The 16,164-nt window shown below is 38.6% G+C and overlaps 1 protein-coding gene across 1 annotated transcript in view; it reads left to right on the forward strand.

Moving 5' to 3' along the window:
- The window catches only part of CNTNAP2 (contactin associated protein 2), a 1,870,188-nt gene that overhangs the window by 584,547 nt on the left and 1,269,477 nt on the right, over positions 1-16,164 (forward strand). The window lies entirely within an intron of this gene.

Consider the following 16,164-nt stretch of genomic DNA (forward strand, 5'->3'; position numbering starts at 1 on the left):
GGATACACTCATCCTCTGATACTGGAGGAAGAGAGGTAGGAATTATTGTAGATATATAATAGGAGTTTCTAGACAAGAGAAAAGAGTTCAAAGACAATCATGATTAATAACTAGATTTCTCAGTAAAATTTAAGGAAAACTCTGCCAAGAGTAGGTGGGGAAGGGTTGAGGGGCTTATGGAAGTTTTTTTTTTTTTTCTGGAAAGGTCATAGAAAACAATGATACAAGACCCAAACCAAAGCTACTAAAATGTTAATAGACATTCTTAAGGACACAATTGTTGTTGAGGATCATCAATTTCATGACTTAAAGAGACAATAATCTGGAAAGTTGTGTGATTTTCTCTAGCAGCACTTATTCAGGTAGGAATAGAAGAGAGAAGATAGGCTGGAATTCTGCTGGGTATATATTACAGAAAGTTCAGGATATTAGGAATTTAAGTATGTTCACAGAATATTCCTTGAGATTACATATATAGAGAGAAGGTAGAGAGGCTCCAAGAAGCCTGACTGAGAGGAAAAGGAGATGCCCATGACAAGGATGTCTCTAAGCAACCAAAGACCATGTATAATATAGCCCAGGGCCTGCAAGAACTAGGAGAATGGGTGGCTATAACCAGATAATCAGCTACTGCTGTGTAAGATTTCAGGGAAATCCGACATCCAGGTAATGACTAAGTCCAGTGTATGACCACAGAGGAAGATCACCACTGTGTGAAAGGTTATTGAAGGTGAGAAAGTCAAATAAACATGCGACTATTATTTTGGATAGGTTATCAGCATGGAAACCATCAAGACAGGTCTTGAGTTCAACAGAAAAATGGAGTCAGATTCTGTCTTCAAGAAATAAGAGAAGTGACCAGAAGTTCAGTAGATGACAGCAACAAGAAGTGTTAGAAGGTGGTAGAATCTAATGGCGTTAGCCTCAATGGACAAGAATTTGTGGGGTTTTTTCACCTGAAGGTGTTTCTAGAAAATGGGAAAAATGGTAATGTAGAGCCATAAAGGATGAAGGATACTAAGCTACTAGTAGACAATTCTGAGAGTTGCAGAAGAATCACGGTCATTGATAGAGTCATCAAGTATGCTTTTGTAGGTTCTATATCTCTTAACTCTAAAGGGCGTTATCCACATTATAGTCGACAGCAGTGCTGGCCAATAAAATATAAAGTGAGCCACATATGTCTTTCTGAATTATCCTTAAGCATATTAAAAAAGTAAAAAGAAATAAGTGAAATACATTTTATAGTATGTTCTATTTAATCTAATATATCAAAATATTATCATTTCAATATGTAATTAACATCAACATTATTAATTCGATATTTTGCTTTTTCATACTAACTTTTTAAAATATGGTAGGTATTTTACACTTATAGCACATCTTAATTCAGAAGCTAAATTTTCAACAGAAATACTTAATCTACATTTAACTTTCATAAAATTTATGGTTGAGAAACTAGACTCGCATACCCAAGTTGTTCCCAAAATACTTAAAATGCCCTCTAATAACTGAATTAAGTATCAGTTTTTAAATATAAATTTAAATTAATTAAAATAAGACAAAAAAATTAGTTCCTTGGTGTCTCAGACAGGGGATGGAGTCTTTAGCCACATGTCAAGTGCTCATCGGTCACATGTAGTGGTCAGCCTAGGTCTGTGTGGATGACGACTCTGGGGATTTGCAATGCACAACCACACGCGATGACATTGATCTCCGAGGAAGAGTGGGAATTCACTTAAAGCCAGGTGGTGGCTTGGAGACAACAGAGTTGTAATAACTGGGGGACTTGGGAGGGAGCTAAGTGCTTAAGAACATACAAGCCAGCCTCATTTTATTGGGAAAAGCAACAATGTCAGAGACAAGAATGAGGTAGCTGTCATTTAGTGTTGGAAATTCCTCAGAGAAGTATAGAGTTTGGGGGTTCCTCTGGGGTGTCTGAGATGTAGGGTCCAGTACTAGCGCCAGCCTTGCAGCAGCTGTAGGGGCACACTGGCCCAGCATTGGATTTCAGCTGTGTGAGAGGTATCAGGCAGTATGCTTTGGAGCTAAAGAAAAGCAGGTAGTGTGTGGATTACAGCTCTAGGGAGCCAAAGAGGAGCTACTTTAAGGTAAGGAGTTTTGTTTTCTTTTGAAGAAGAAGGGGCCCTCGAGGCTTCCTTTCTTTTCCAGAACATGTTATAAGCTGCCTGATGTTTCTTGAGATTGTGGTAGGTTATGCTCAGTCAAAACTTTCATCAGGCCCCAGAGACAGCTACTACTGCTGCTCTCGGGGATAAGGAGCGAGGATTCTTTGGTTTGGACAGCGGAAGGCAAATGTTTATGGAACCAGACTGACTCACGGTATTACAGAGAATGATACTCTCTCAGTGAAGATGGACTAAATGCCTTGGGGTAGTCTGTTTCATGGGCATGACCCTAGCAATAAGGACCTAGATTTGTCACTCCAGCAGAGGCTAAACCCTGTTATGTACAGATGATATTGTATTCACAAATCGAGCATCGTATGTAACCTCCTGTTATAGCCAAAAAGTTTGTCCAAATCATTGCAGATGCATAATTTCTATTAAGTTTAAGGGATTGATGATTAGAAGGTGACAGGAGGGCATAATTTAATAATTACATGAGAATGCATTCTTTAGCAAGGATAATGTACCTTATTAAAAATAAAAATCATTCAATTATTTCTCTGCTGAAAAGTATCAATGTCATAAATAGCATGAGCCTAAAAGATATCAGTCATGATTTAACGTCCCAAAGTGAAGATTAAAGTATTAATAGTCATGGGGTAGATATAATTTTGCAGAGTTGGGAACTGATCTACAGACAGATTAAATAATTTTCCCAAGGTGCCCCTGTCATATGCGTTACAGCCAGGATTAAAACTGAGGTCTACCCAACTTTATGTTTTTTCACAATCAGGAGCTGCCTACAATTTGGCGTGCCCCAAAGCTGCCATAATAAGCCATAAGTGGCATAATGTACTATATCAATTATTCATCCAGAAAGAAAAGAGCACTTCGAAGTAGGAAAAATGTGTTCTAAACATCATTTCCACATGCATACAGCAAAAAAACTAAAATTGATTAAATAAAATATGTATCTGAAAATAACTAATTGAAATATCTATTTTAAAGAACTTAATAATGTGTTTTTTTTGCTACATTAATTATGTAATGCCTTATATATTCATCAAGTTCTGCTCCAAAATGCAACATCTCTGAATATGACCTACAGCTTTAAATGCTATAGACAAAATAGTCAGAGAAAGTAGAAGACAAGGGCACCCATTGCCTCTGAGGAGTTTTCAATGAAAAATTTAAAGAAAAAATTGCTAATCATAGACATAATGTAAGTATATGAATATAACAAATTTTCCCTAAAATCGGAACATTGATGATGAAACAAATCTTCATGATAAAGAGTGATTTCTTACATTAGACAGCTTAATAGGGAATTAGAATATACTTGATAAATGTCCAAAGTAAAAGACCAACTATGCTGATGACATTCTAAACAATTCAGTTGTGTATACTGACATTTTGCTAACACTGAGCTAATTTCTAGCTGCCATCTTGGTTCTGACTTCACTTAGCAGTTCCCATAGTACACTCCTACCCCACAAACCAACATTCAAGGACTAACCACAAGTACAAAATGTAGTACCTCTGCAACGAGGATTCCTGTGAAAATGAAGGTGTTCCTGGGGAAAACTAATGAAGGTGTGGGAGGTGAGATGGAGAAGTAAAGCCAGTGTGCGGTCTGCTGCCAGATTTCATGAATGTCGCTTTGGCTCATACCCCAAAGGGAAGCTCTAAAGACAAGTCACATCTCAGAGCCGTCTGAAAGAGCAGCTAGGAGCTAGAGTATTTTCGCCCCTACATCCTTCAGACATTGGTTAATTTTCACAAATTTCCATCTCTCCTGATGTTCAGGCAAGGTGAGTTTCGAGGACATTCTGCAGACACAGGAGCTGCCTGTTACCTAATAAAATTGAACATGTTCATGCCTTATGCCCCAGCAATTACAATGATAGGAAGACATCCTAGAAAAATACTTGCACATTTTGATCAGAAGAGATGTATAAAAATGTGTGTAGAAAGATCGTGTGCAATAGCCAAAATGTGGAAACAATCCAAATATTGATTAATAGTATTACTGTTAGAAAAGTAAACCATATTTTATATGATGAGATACAATTCAAAATTAAAAGTGAATGCACTACAGATAAACATATTAACATGGATGAATACAAAAGTCAGAAGGTGGATTAAAACAAGTCACAGAAGAAGACGTATAATTTCACTTATATAAAGTTCAAAAACAGGTAGAAGAAACAATGTGTTATGTAGGAATATATGCATTTGTGATGAAAACCTAAAGAAAAGGAAGAGAAAGTTTAACTGAAAATGCAGCCTACAGCTTACTATTGAGTTGGAGGGAGGGGAATGGTGGTGGGAGAGATCCAGTGGGAGTTTCAAAGGGCTGATGGTACCTTATTTCTTAAATTAGTTGGTGGGCTTATTTTTAAGTTGAACATATATTATGTATTTTCTTCTGTTTATATTACTCAAAAAGTTATTAAAAATCTGTAAGGAAAAACATATTATCTAGCTGAAGACAGAGAGAGAGGGAGAGTTGTGGGATTCCTCTGTTTATTCCTTCATAACACATTCGCTCAGCAAATGTGTGAGTGCTGACTAGGAGCACAGAACTGTTGTAGTAGCTCAGGACGTGGTGAGAAGTAAGACCTGGTTTCCACGGTGGAGTTGGATAATTAAAGAAGCCATGCGACAATGTAATGGCTTCAAGGGTAGGCTATAACTGCCCAGGTTAGAAACTTAGCTGGGCCACTTAGTAACTGAGTAACCCTGGAAAAGTTAACTAATTTCGTGGAACCCCAATTTCCCCATCTATAAAATAGAGACAATAATGCTAACTCTCTCACTTACTTGTGAGAATTACATGAGTTAAGACATGTAAAATGCCTTGAGCTGAGCCCAGGGGCATGGTGGATGCTCATTAAACATTCTTTTTATCACAGAGGCATTTGGTTACACTGAAAAAGGGTGGGCCAGTTTCACTTTTAAGAAAGGACTTACTACAGTAGTTTTCATTCGGGATCATCCATCAACACAGGATGAGAAAGGTCTCTTCGTTCAGAGAAATTGGCATGTGCAAGAGCATAGAAATATAAACGGACAAGGGGATGTTCGAGAATGTTTGAAGGAGGTGGTATGGGAAGTGGCAGGAGATGCCTTGATATTATGTGGGGCTGGCTCATCAATTTGGATTTTGTCCTGGAGGTATCTGTGGTCCACCGGAGATTTTAGACATGGACAAAATACTCATAATCAGACTAGTTAGGATATAACCAAGTATGCCTTGTGGAGGACAAACTGAAAGAGGATAAAGTTGTTAGAAGAAGACCATCTAGAAGCTATTTCAAGTGAAAAATGTTGATGGACATAAGCAAAACAGAGGAGGAAAGAAGGAAGATTAAATAGTTATTTCTCTAGAATTGTGTCCTTCCTAACCAATTATCTTCAGAGGTGGAATGAGAGGAAGAGGCAAAATTGTGCTGTGGAGGAAACTACACCCCCAGTCCCAGCGCTTCATGACAGTGAAGGCTAATTTCTCCTGATGCTGTATCTGGCCGGGCTGCAGCGTTCAAAATGGACCAATTTGTTCATTGCCACTTATCAGTCTATTTTTCTGTAATTGTTAAGACAGCAAAACAAACTCTCCCAAAATATGTTTCAGGTGTATCTATGTGTACCTTTATTACATGGGTTATCACAACCTTAAATCTTTTATTTATATTGGCTTACCCATTGTCATATAAAAGCAATTAAAATGACAATTAAATTGATAGAGTTTGTGACATTGTATGAAACAGACACAATCTCACATAATTGAGCACTTCTATCAGGTGCAATTACTGTAAGAGATATTTCTGACTAAAGATAGCGTAGCTCATAAGATAAGCATTATTTATATTTTAGGGGCCAGATACTGTTGTTGGTGCTAGGTTTGTGGTCACGAACAAAACAGATATTCATTGTCTTCATGGAGATTCCTTTCAAAAAGAAAATTATAGTTTCCAAATTTCCCAAGTTCAGATAACAGTGCTAAAAAGCTCCCAGCCAGTTCTAGCCATCTTTTCATATTGGTTTGGCTGCCCAAAATATTGAGTACTTTCTATGTGCTAAGTTTTATTCCAGGCGCTTGAGCATATAGATAAATATGTTCTCTTGTGTGAACTAATCCCTTCATTTTGAGGGAGTGTTTTTTGGTTCAGATAGACCACATTATTTGAATTAATGTAATGGAAATAGCGATAAATATTGTGTCTAGATTTTATTTGCTACCAATTAGAATTTTACCTCTCCTTGCATGAAAATAGATATTTGTTTTAGAACAATTCTTTAGAACAATCCTTCTGAGTTGCTTTGTTTCTAAAGTGAGGTGAAAAGGAAAGGCCCCAGAATTTGACAATCATCCCTTGACCAAAAATGGGCTTCCATAGAATTATCATAAAATCTATGGTGGCCCATATCATATTGGAATATTGTTGGTTGCTTGCCTGTTGATGTCATTCTCTACGTGGGAACCCCCTGAGGACGCTGCTGTATCCTATTTTTATTTGTATCCACAGCACCAAACATCATGTCCAGCATACACTGTGTTCTAATAAATGTTTGTTATCTGAAAGAGAGTTTATCTCCATAGGTTATTTATGTACATTTGAGTTTAGTAGCTTCTGAATTATTGTATCATATTATACATGACTATATGCACATAAAAAAACAAATTTCTAAAGAGCTTGAATGGCATTGAGGTTCAAATATATCAGAAGGCAATGGGTGAACATACTCTGACTATACGACTTCATACAACTATAGTGTTTAACGAGCATGGGATTTGAACCTTTCTCTGCTACTTACTGTGATTTTGTGCAAATTAATTAAACTTTCTGAACCTCCATTTCCTCACTTGTAAAATGGGAATGATTTTGATAATAGTACCTATCTCACAGAGATATGTGTTGGATTGAATGAGTTAATATGTATATAAAATTTAGTATAGGTCCTGGCATATCACAATTGCTACGTAAGAGTGATTATGAGACTCAAGAAAATCTACTAAAAAAATTATGTTGAATGACAGTATATATTACCATATATTCATAGTAACAAACTATATTTATGATGATGGGACCTATTCTAATTCTGAATAGTAGGGGATGCATTTGGAATTACAACTAATATGGGGTATTCTTTTTAATAAGTATTTTTTCCACTTTTACACACGTATTGCTCAGGGTTCAAGTTGTAAACCAGAGCAGCCGTCCTAGCTGTTCAAACAGAAAAAAGACTTATTAAAGGATGTTAGAGAATTGCAGAAACTTCTGGAGAGCTAGAGTCAGATTTGAAAGGCTGCCAGCAAGAACACCACACAAAGTCCGCTGCTCCCATGGAGGGCCGCTGCAGGGAGGCGAGCGTGGCTGCTCTGACTCCCCAGACACCAGCTCGTGCCGGGGACTACACTCCAGGACCCCGCTTTGGTCTGGGAAGTGCAGCTGCCTCTGACAACACCCTTGGCAGGAAATCAACTCTGCACAGCCATCACTTCCGTGCAATCTTCTCTTCCAAAACAAGGTCTTGTGTCCATCCGTCTGTTGGACAGAATTTGTCACATGCATCTACTCTAGCAGCAAGGGAAGCTGAGAGAGTAAACCTCTGAAATTCCTCAGATATGCAGGTTGTTTAAAGTTGCCCCCTGGCCACACAGTATGAACAATGTCCTCAGGTACATGAAGCTAACTAGAAGAGTCATCCACCCTTCTAGTCATCAATAACTCAACAGAAGACCTCTCAGGGACTTATTTAGTTGAAAGAGATGATCTGTGGACCTGGTATATCAGTACCAGAAAGTCGAGCTCCCACATAGAGTTTAAACTGCTTAAATATGTGCATTGCAGTAAGGGAGGTGTCAACAATAGACATGACGTTACGTCCCATGTTGCATGGGATAGGTATAAATAAGGTGCCCTGGAAAGGCTTTGAAGGAAACTCCTTCCTTCAGGAAGAACAAGGAGAGGCTGCATGGATTTGCTCATTGCACATTAGCTGAAGGCCTTCTCTGTAGGGAATGAAGATATAAAGTCAAACAGTATATGTTTTGTGGAAATATTAAACTTGCTGCAGACATTGAAAGATTTATTCAGAAATAAAAGATTTTTAGTTCAAAAAAGATAAATACGTGGGAATATATGGAGAATTTTCAGGGTAAGATAGGCTGTTCAATTTGACTGAGAAGTTGGTTGGGCCCAGAAATATGTTGGGGTGATGGTAAATGCTGTAATAAAGAACTTGTGTTGGATATTCATTTGAATATTTTGATATTGTTTTTCCAGCAAAGAGACCAACATGATTAAAGTAAGGTGTTAGGAAGTTTCCACTGGTAGTATCAGGTAGATTGAAAGTGGTGATACAGATGAGAAAACTACTTCGTTATCCCAAGCGACAGATAAGGAGGAGCTTAGTTGCATCATGGTAAAGGGAGCAGAGCGGAAAGTGAGATGCAGATGTTATAGATCATGTTGTTCTTGGCACTGAAGTCGATGTGGGGAGGACAGCAGGTGTGAGTCTGAAAGACCAGGCTGGAAGAACTGTGGTGTCACTAACATCCATAAGAAAAGTGATAGGAGGCACATTTTGGAGGAAGGATAATTAGTTTAGATAAAATGTGTTGAGTTTAACGTATTGTATTAGTTATCTATTGCCACATAACAGATTACCACGAACTCACTGGCTTAAAACAACACCCATTTATCAGCTCACAGTTCTCTCCATCAGAAGTCCAGGACTGGGTTCTCTGCTCCAGGTTTTATGACATGAAAGTGAATGTGTGGGCCAGACTCAGTCATTTGGAGGCTCTGGGAAAGAATCTGCTTTCAGCCTCATTCAGATCGACAGGTCAGTTCCCTGCAGTTGTAGGACTGAGGTCCCTGTTTTCTTCAGCAATGAAGAGTCTCCCTCACATCAGCTCTCTCTCATGCTTGGAGTCTCTCTGACTTCTGCTACCAGCCTGAGAAAACTTGCCGCTTATTTGATTAGATGAAGTCCTCCGGAATAATCTTCCTATCGTAAGGTCACTGACTAGTAACTTTATTGAAAAATCCTCTTTGCTACCTAATGTGACATAACCATGGGCATTTTCTGCTTAGGCCAGAAAATCTTGGGGGGCCATCCTAGAGTCTTCAGTGAATAGTGGGCAGGTGGAAGTATACTCCGGAACTTAGAAGAGGGTTGAAGTTCAAGATACAGATTTAAGAGCTATACTCCTGGAAGTGCTATGAACAGGCATGAATGATATAATCAGGGAAATTATTTATAATGAGAAGACGAGAGGGAAAAATATGAGATCCTACAAGTAAAACTATTCACGTCTTACTGAAAAGATCTAAATATAATTCATGCAAGTAAGTGCCACAGGTTGAGAGAAGGAGGGAAAACAGACATTGTTATCACTGAGGAGGTCAGGTAACTCCAGGGTCAGGCTCCTCAAAGCAGCATGAACATGAATGTTGAAAACACTTAACAGTAAAGGAAAAGGGAGAGAAAGAAAGAAAAATTGAGAGCCTGGGATGAAATCTTCATTTATCCACTTAACTGATATTTACTGTGTGCCTACTTAGGTGACAAGTCATTGAAACTGAGGAAAGAGGGGGCATGTCCTATGTTGAAAAGGAGAGGCAGCCAAAAATCAAATGTCATCAACTTAAAAAGAGGAGAGATTAATGAGAGTTAGTGGTCAACTTTGGCCCTAATGTTGCAGTAGAGAGGGAGAAAGAATAAGGTGACCTCCCCAGATGCCCAGTGAAGTGGACACAGCAGAAACCCCTGTGTGACAGACTTGTGAGAAACACACCGTCTGAGGAAAAGCTTACCACAGTCAAATGAGACGATGGGATGTGGAGGACGAAAATGCAGATCATGTGGGAAGGATGGTTGTCAGAACATGGAGTGGACTTGACAGGGAAGGGCTCGGGGAGTGAGGGATAATACCTTCACGTGCTGAATCTCTTCTTTGCACAACCCTGTCTTGGATCTTGGGCCAAAGACAGAGTTGGTGCTTTTGCATCTTTGAGTCTATGGCACATAGTTAGTCCTCAAAAATTTTTAAATAAATAAATAAAGCAGTCAATGGGAAGTACTCTATGCCTACAAAAAGAGCTATTAGTGCCAGGAATTGGTCTAGCAAGATCTTGATAGATTACTCTTCCTGGAAATACAGATGCATATAATTTTAAAGATATGATCATGAAATATTAAAAGAATTGTAAAAGTGGCAGTGAATTATTCAGAAACAGTGTCCCTGCGTGCGCGATGCAATATTCAGTTGGGTGTTAAAATGTAGGCTCCAAGGAACGCCTTGGTATAGTTTTGTGTGAGCTGCATATTTTCAGATAATGCTGGAATGCAATTGAAAGCCCTTGACTTCCTTCCCCTGGCTTCCCCATCTCCTTGCAGAGCTCCCTTTGATTTCAAAGGGGCTTCGTTCCTAGAATGAGAAATAGATGGTGGGGAAGTTTAATTCTTCGTGGTTAAGGTTTGAAGCAGGTTTTTCAATTTACAGATAAAAATTCTACCTTTGGACTTCAGCATTGTTCAGTTTTACCTGAGATAAATCCAAGAGAAGTAGCCGGCACCTTCTGACTGCCTCCTCCAATTATGTACATGCAGGCACAGTTTCAGAGATGCGATGGCCAGGAAGGCAAGGTCGGAAGGGCGGGGTAGGAGTGAGATGCTCCCCTCCTCCATAAAAGAGGTAGAGCTATCATCTAGTAATTTATGTTTTTAGTCACAGAAAGCAAAAACTTAGTGATCCTACTTTGAGATGCTAATGATGTATTTACCAGGAAAACAACATCTTTGCTTCAGGTTTATTCTTTATGCTCTTTTATAAAGGAAAATTTATTCTGGCCTCTGGATCCTAAATCATTTCATGTCTACAAATGTTTATTGAAGGCTTTTGGCTAGACTCTGCAGTTGGTGCCGGGAGGGTGCGAAGATGAGTAAGATACAGCCCTTGACCTCCAGGGACTTTTAATCTACTAGGAAGGAGAGATAAATACGTGTTTTCTTTCTGAATGGAAAAATGTAATAAAGCAAAAGATACAAAAATGCTGAAAGTAGTCAAAGCATGATGTTAGCCACATCAAATCTTTTATTGTATAAGATTAGATATAAGTAAATATGAAAATAATTACATATACAACTAATATCACCTGGCATTAATCCCCAATCAGCACCTGGAAAAATAAATAGAAGAGCCTCATGAACACTACTTCTAACTACTCTTTATACAAAACTTTAGAACGAGGTTTACTTAAGAAATATCACCACTCGGGGCTGGCCCCGTGGCCGAGTGGTTGAGTTCGCGCGCTCCACTGCAGGCGGCCCAGTGTTTCATTAGTTCGGATCCTGGGCGCGGACATGGCACTGCTCATCGGACCACGCTGAGGCGGCGTCCCACATGCCACAACTAGAAGGACCCACAACGAAGAATATACAACTATGTACCGGGGGGGCTTTGGGGAGAAAAAGGAAAAAAATAAAATCTTTAAAAAAAAAAAAAAAAAAAGAAATATCACCACTCATCTGGCCTAACGTGTCCATAAGTGACAGAGTCACACAAACCTCAGTCTCAATGACGTTCTCCTTCTTTCCACCCCATTCCCCATGTTCCACCTCCTGTGATACTGGGGAAAGTATCACAAGATGTCATTGTCATCCTCTTTAATTCTCTTGCCTCTCTTGGATCTTTGGTGGTACCAGCGCCACCTACTGGTTGAAACAATTTCTTAGTTCCACTGGAAGCTCAAGAGCCAAACAAGAGACAAAAAGAGTCTTGAGGCACAAAGGGCTGAGAGGGCATTACCAGGGGATTTGTGGCAGGAGGTTCTCTCTGGCCCATCTCAGTAAATTAAAGGAAGGAATCATAGTGTTTGGGGTCTACAGAAGAGGACAAGAAAGATAGGAACAGGTTATCAGCATCATAGAAAAGAACAGGTGGCCAGTGTGCTCTCGAACCAGACTATGACATCTACCTGGGCCGCATTCCTTGCATTTAAACCCTCGAGATAGAGGAGCTTGGAGAAACAGCCACTGTAGACTTAGAGCACCAAGCAAATCATCAGGCATAAGGTAGACCTTTACAAAATTGATGATTGAATCTGCAAAAGTAGAGGTTTGCTTATTATAGAGAAGTAGCTAACTGAAAGGAGGAAGGAAAGAAGGAAAGCAAAGAAGGAGGGAAGGAAGGAGGTATGGAAGGACGGAAGGAAGATGAATGCCCAGGGATGAACATTTATTGCCCTAGTTGGGGTCATGTCCAGCACTCCATACTCTATGTCTATGATAACACTGATCCCTTGGTCAGGAGGGGAGTAGCCCCACCATAACCAATACGAATAGTTGTCCGGAGCAAGTAGGGTTGCTCTTACTAGAAAAAGGAGGTGAGCAATGGTTGACAGTTTGCATCAAAGACGTTATATGTTTATTTGAACTGCTGTATTAGTCCCCTATTATTAGCACAGACTAACCTAGCTGCAATATTTGAGAATGAGAATAAGAAAGAACAGAAGTCAATTTTTTAAAATGTAGCTGGCCCGTATAATTGAAGTTGTATGTTTTCATATTGTCAGGTTCTGAGAAGTCAGGAATTAAGTCACTGTCGACACAGATAGGTCAATCTTATTTAGCAGCATGCCATTGTAAATTAGATGCCTTCTCATCCCTCCTTCCTGGTCCATGACTGTACAAGTGCCTGTCAAAAGCTTTCATGGTCATAGGTAAAACTCTAATTATGTATCCCACACTAGCCATTATAATAGGGCAAGCCTTTGTGACTGCTAGAGTGGTTACATATTTCAGTAAGATATTTGCATAAATGTGAGTCACCATCTTAACCAGAGAGGCACAAATATGTATAGCCTCAGGACTTGCTCTCTGTTTTCACCTTAATCTGCCTGTTTATCAAATATGCATAGAACAGGGAAGAGGAACCACCAGCCTGGGAGTAGGATCCAATTCAAGCTTGATTTTGTCTTGTCTATAGGGAGATGCCATTGCACCACTAAAAATAAGGCTTCCAAATTAGCATCCCTTAAAATGGGCAGCTTTCTCTGGCCCATTCAGAACAGAGCAGCAGAGCATAGTACTTGAGACACAGATGCTGAGCCAGAACTCCTGATCTCAAATCCTAGCTCTGGCATGTCCTGTAAAGGTGGCACGATAATAAGACCTACACCATAGAGGTGTTGTGAGGATTAATTTAGAGAATATTTTTAAAGTGTGTAGAATAATGGCTGGCACGTGGTGGGTAACACAGAAGCGCTTGTTAAATGAAGGAATAATTTAATGAATGAATAAACTTCCTCAAGTTTTAAGTAAATGTTAAGAGCTTTTGTTAATTACTATTTTATATCAATTAAAGTGATACAATCATTACATACTCATTGTAGAAAGTTTGGGAATTAAATAACTGGAGTAAGGAAGATAATAAAAAAATACCCATAATCCTATATTCTGGGATTAACTGATAATATTTTAGTGTATGTTTTTCTACTTTTAACAAACAAAATTGGAATCCTGCAATATAACTGTATGTATCATTTGTAATGTCATTTTCTCACTTACAATTTATAAGCATGATCCCATAGTCTTATGTATTGTTAATAAGATATTTGTTACACTGATCCCCTATTGTTAGATGATTCCCTGTTACTAGATATTGAGGTGAGTTAATAAACATTATTTATGAAAATCTTTGGCCACTTTTGGAGGAATGAGGGCACCTGGAAATGAAATTGCTGGAACAAAGAAAAGGAACACTTAAGGTATTTGATTAATATTGCCAAAATCGCCTCCAGAAATGTTATGTTGATTTCTGGTTACAGCGTAACCACCACCTTTCATGGTGAGAAACTAACCAACGTACACCAGGGTCAGTTTACCTTAACGAACCCACTCCTGGGATCCAGCTGAGCTGCTCCCCCGACACCCCGTCAGTGCCTGCTCCTCTGCTACTCCTCTCTGTCTTCTCTCTGCCTCTCTAGCTCAGTGTTTTCTTCTTCTTGCCTGACCTTTTCATCAGATTCCAGTTGCTGCTAAAAGACATGTCTTGTGATGTATGTTCCTCCCAACATTCATAGACTTTATTCTAACTTCAAAGTAATGAGCCCTCCCCGCTTCCTTGGTACAGACAGTCCCTGATTTAGGATGGTTGTGCTTACAACTTTTTGACTTTATGATGGTGAGAAAGCCATATGCATTCAGTAGAAACCACACTTCGAATTTTGAATTTTGTGTGTCTCCTGGACTAGTGATAGGTGATCCAATCCTTTCTTGTGATGCTGGGCAGAGCAGCAGCTGCAGCTCCAAGTCAGCCCGAGATCACGAGGGCAAACAACCCACACGCTTACAACCATGCTGGGCCCATCGACCATTCTGTTTTTCACTTTCAGTCCAGTGTTCAATAAATTACATGAGTTATTCAACAGTTTATTGTCAAATAGGCTTTGTGTTAGATGATTTTGCCCAACTGTCTGCTAATGTAAGTGTTCTGAGCACAGCTAAGGTAGGCGAGGCTAAGCTACAATGTTCGGGAAGTTAGGTGTATTAAATGCATTTTTGATTTATGATATTTTCAACTTACAATTGGGATGTAACCCCATCGTTAGTAAAGGAAGATCTGTAATTAAGAATCTCTCAGATTCTTTAAGATTTACATTCTTCACTTTGTTATATTACATTGGCTTAGATCCTGTGGTGGTGGGTGACCAGAAACCCATGTTTTGGTTTTGGTTTTAAATGTGGAGAAACAATAAGAAATGTCTTGAAAAATAGCAAAATTATTGGCATGATGTTGTTACTGCAGCCTACAAAGTTTGTTACTTTTCATTGGAGAGCAAGTTTATTATATAAGCAGCCTGTCTTATGTTTCTTGCTGTCTCTCAAGTATGTTCCCTAATATAATTTATTCATTGAAGCATACAATTGTGTTTCTGCCTTAGGGGTTTATTTTCATCTCCTTACAATACACAAAATTAAACCCCAAAGACAATAGCATTATATGTTTCAAATAATTCTTCTATAGATATTTGTAATTTATATTTCATGTAAGATAATAAGATCCCGTGCATTGATCGAGAGCATTGTAAAGAATGTAAACTAAATTAGGAAGTGTGGCTAGAATGCATTTCAACTTAGATGATTTTATCAATCTAAGTTTAAAATGTCCTTCCAAAAGCAGAGATGGGAGATTTCTGCTTCTTTTAAGCTGCTTTTGCTCACCTGTGACTTTGCTAATTTTTCTGATAAAACTATCATTCTTATTCTTTATCTTGTTATTCAATCTTTGTTCCTTTTACTCTTTCCTGGATGCACCTAGACATAAGCGAAAGAAATTACCAGATAATAAACCAAAGTCAGCTGCACTGAGTTTGACTGATACTGATGGGCTCCTGAGCCCAGAGTTTAGAATCTCCCAAAGGATGAATGAAATGAAGAGGTGAAGGCATGGGCTTTAGCAACAGCCATTGCCTTTAACACCCTAAAACTACCCCCAAATATATATGCATATGCATATATATATGTAAATAAAAATAGTGTATTAGAAATGCAGTGTCAGCTTCATGACGTATCTTCTATCCACTCTGGTCTAACCAGATTGATCCCCCAAACCACTAGAATTTAAAAAAACTATAATGCATCCATTTAGTATGACATGAGTGTAATGTTTCCTGAGATTTATAGCACTTATAAAAAAAGAGAAGAAAAGAAAATGTATGAATAATTTAAAGAAATAATTCGGCTTCATGTTTTGAAAAATTAAGTTTTATTTTCCAGTTATTGAACAAGCACCTTGCAATTCACTGACTCATAATTACATTGAAGTCACAAACTATTTAGATTTAATTCATAGTCACTAAATTTCATATCCTCTGAGAGCATGTTTTCAAGATGATAAATGCTTTTCCCCAAGAATCAGTACTGAATGTGCTTTCTTGTTTTACCTGATTGTTAGTCCATTGACAAGATTGCAGCAAATACCCAATACAGCATTGCTTCACTGTTGGGTAATGATAGTTTT

Source organism: Equus asinus, chromosome 1 (genome assembly GCF_041296235.1).
Source record: "Equus asinus isolate D_3611 breed Donkey chromosome 1, EquAss-T2T_v2, whole genome shotgun sequence".
Taxonomy (NCBI): Eukaryota; Metazoa; Chordata; class Mammalia; order Perissodactyla; family Equidae; genus Equus; species Equus asinus.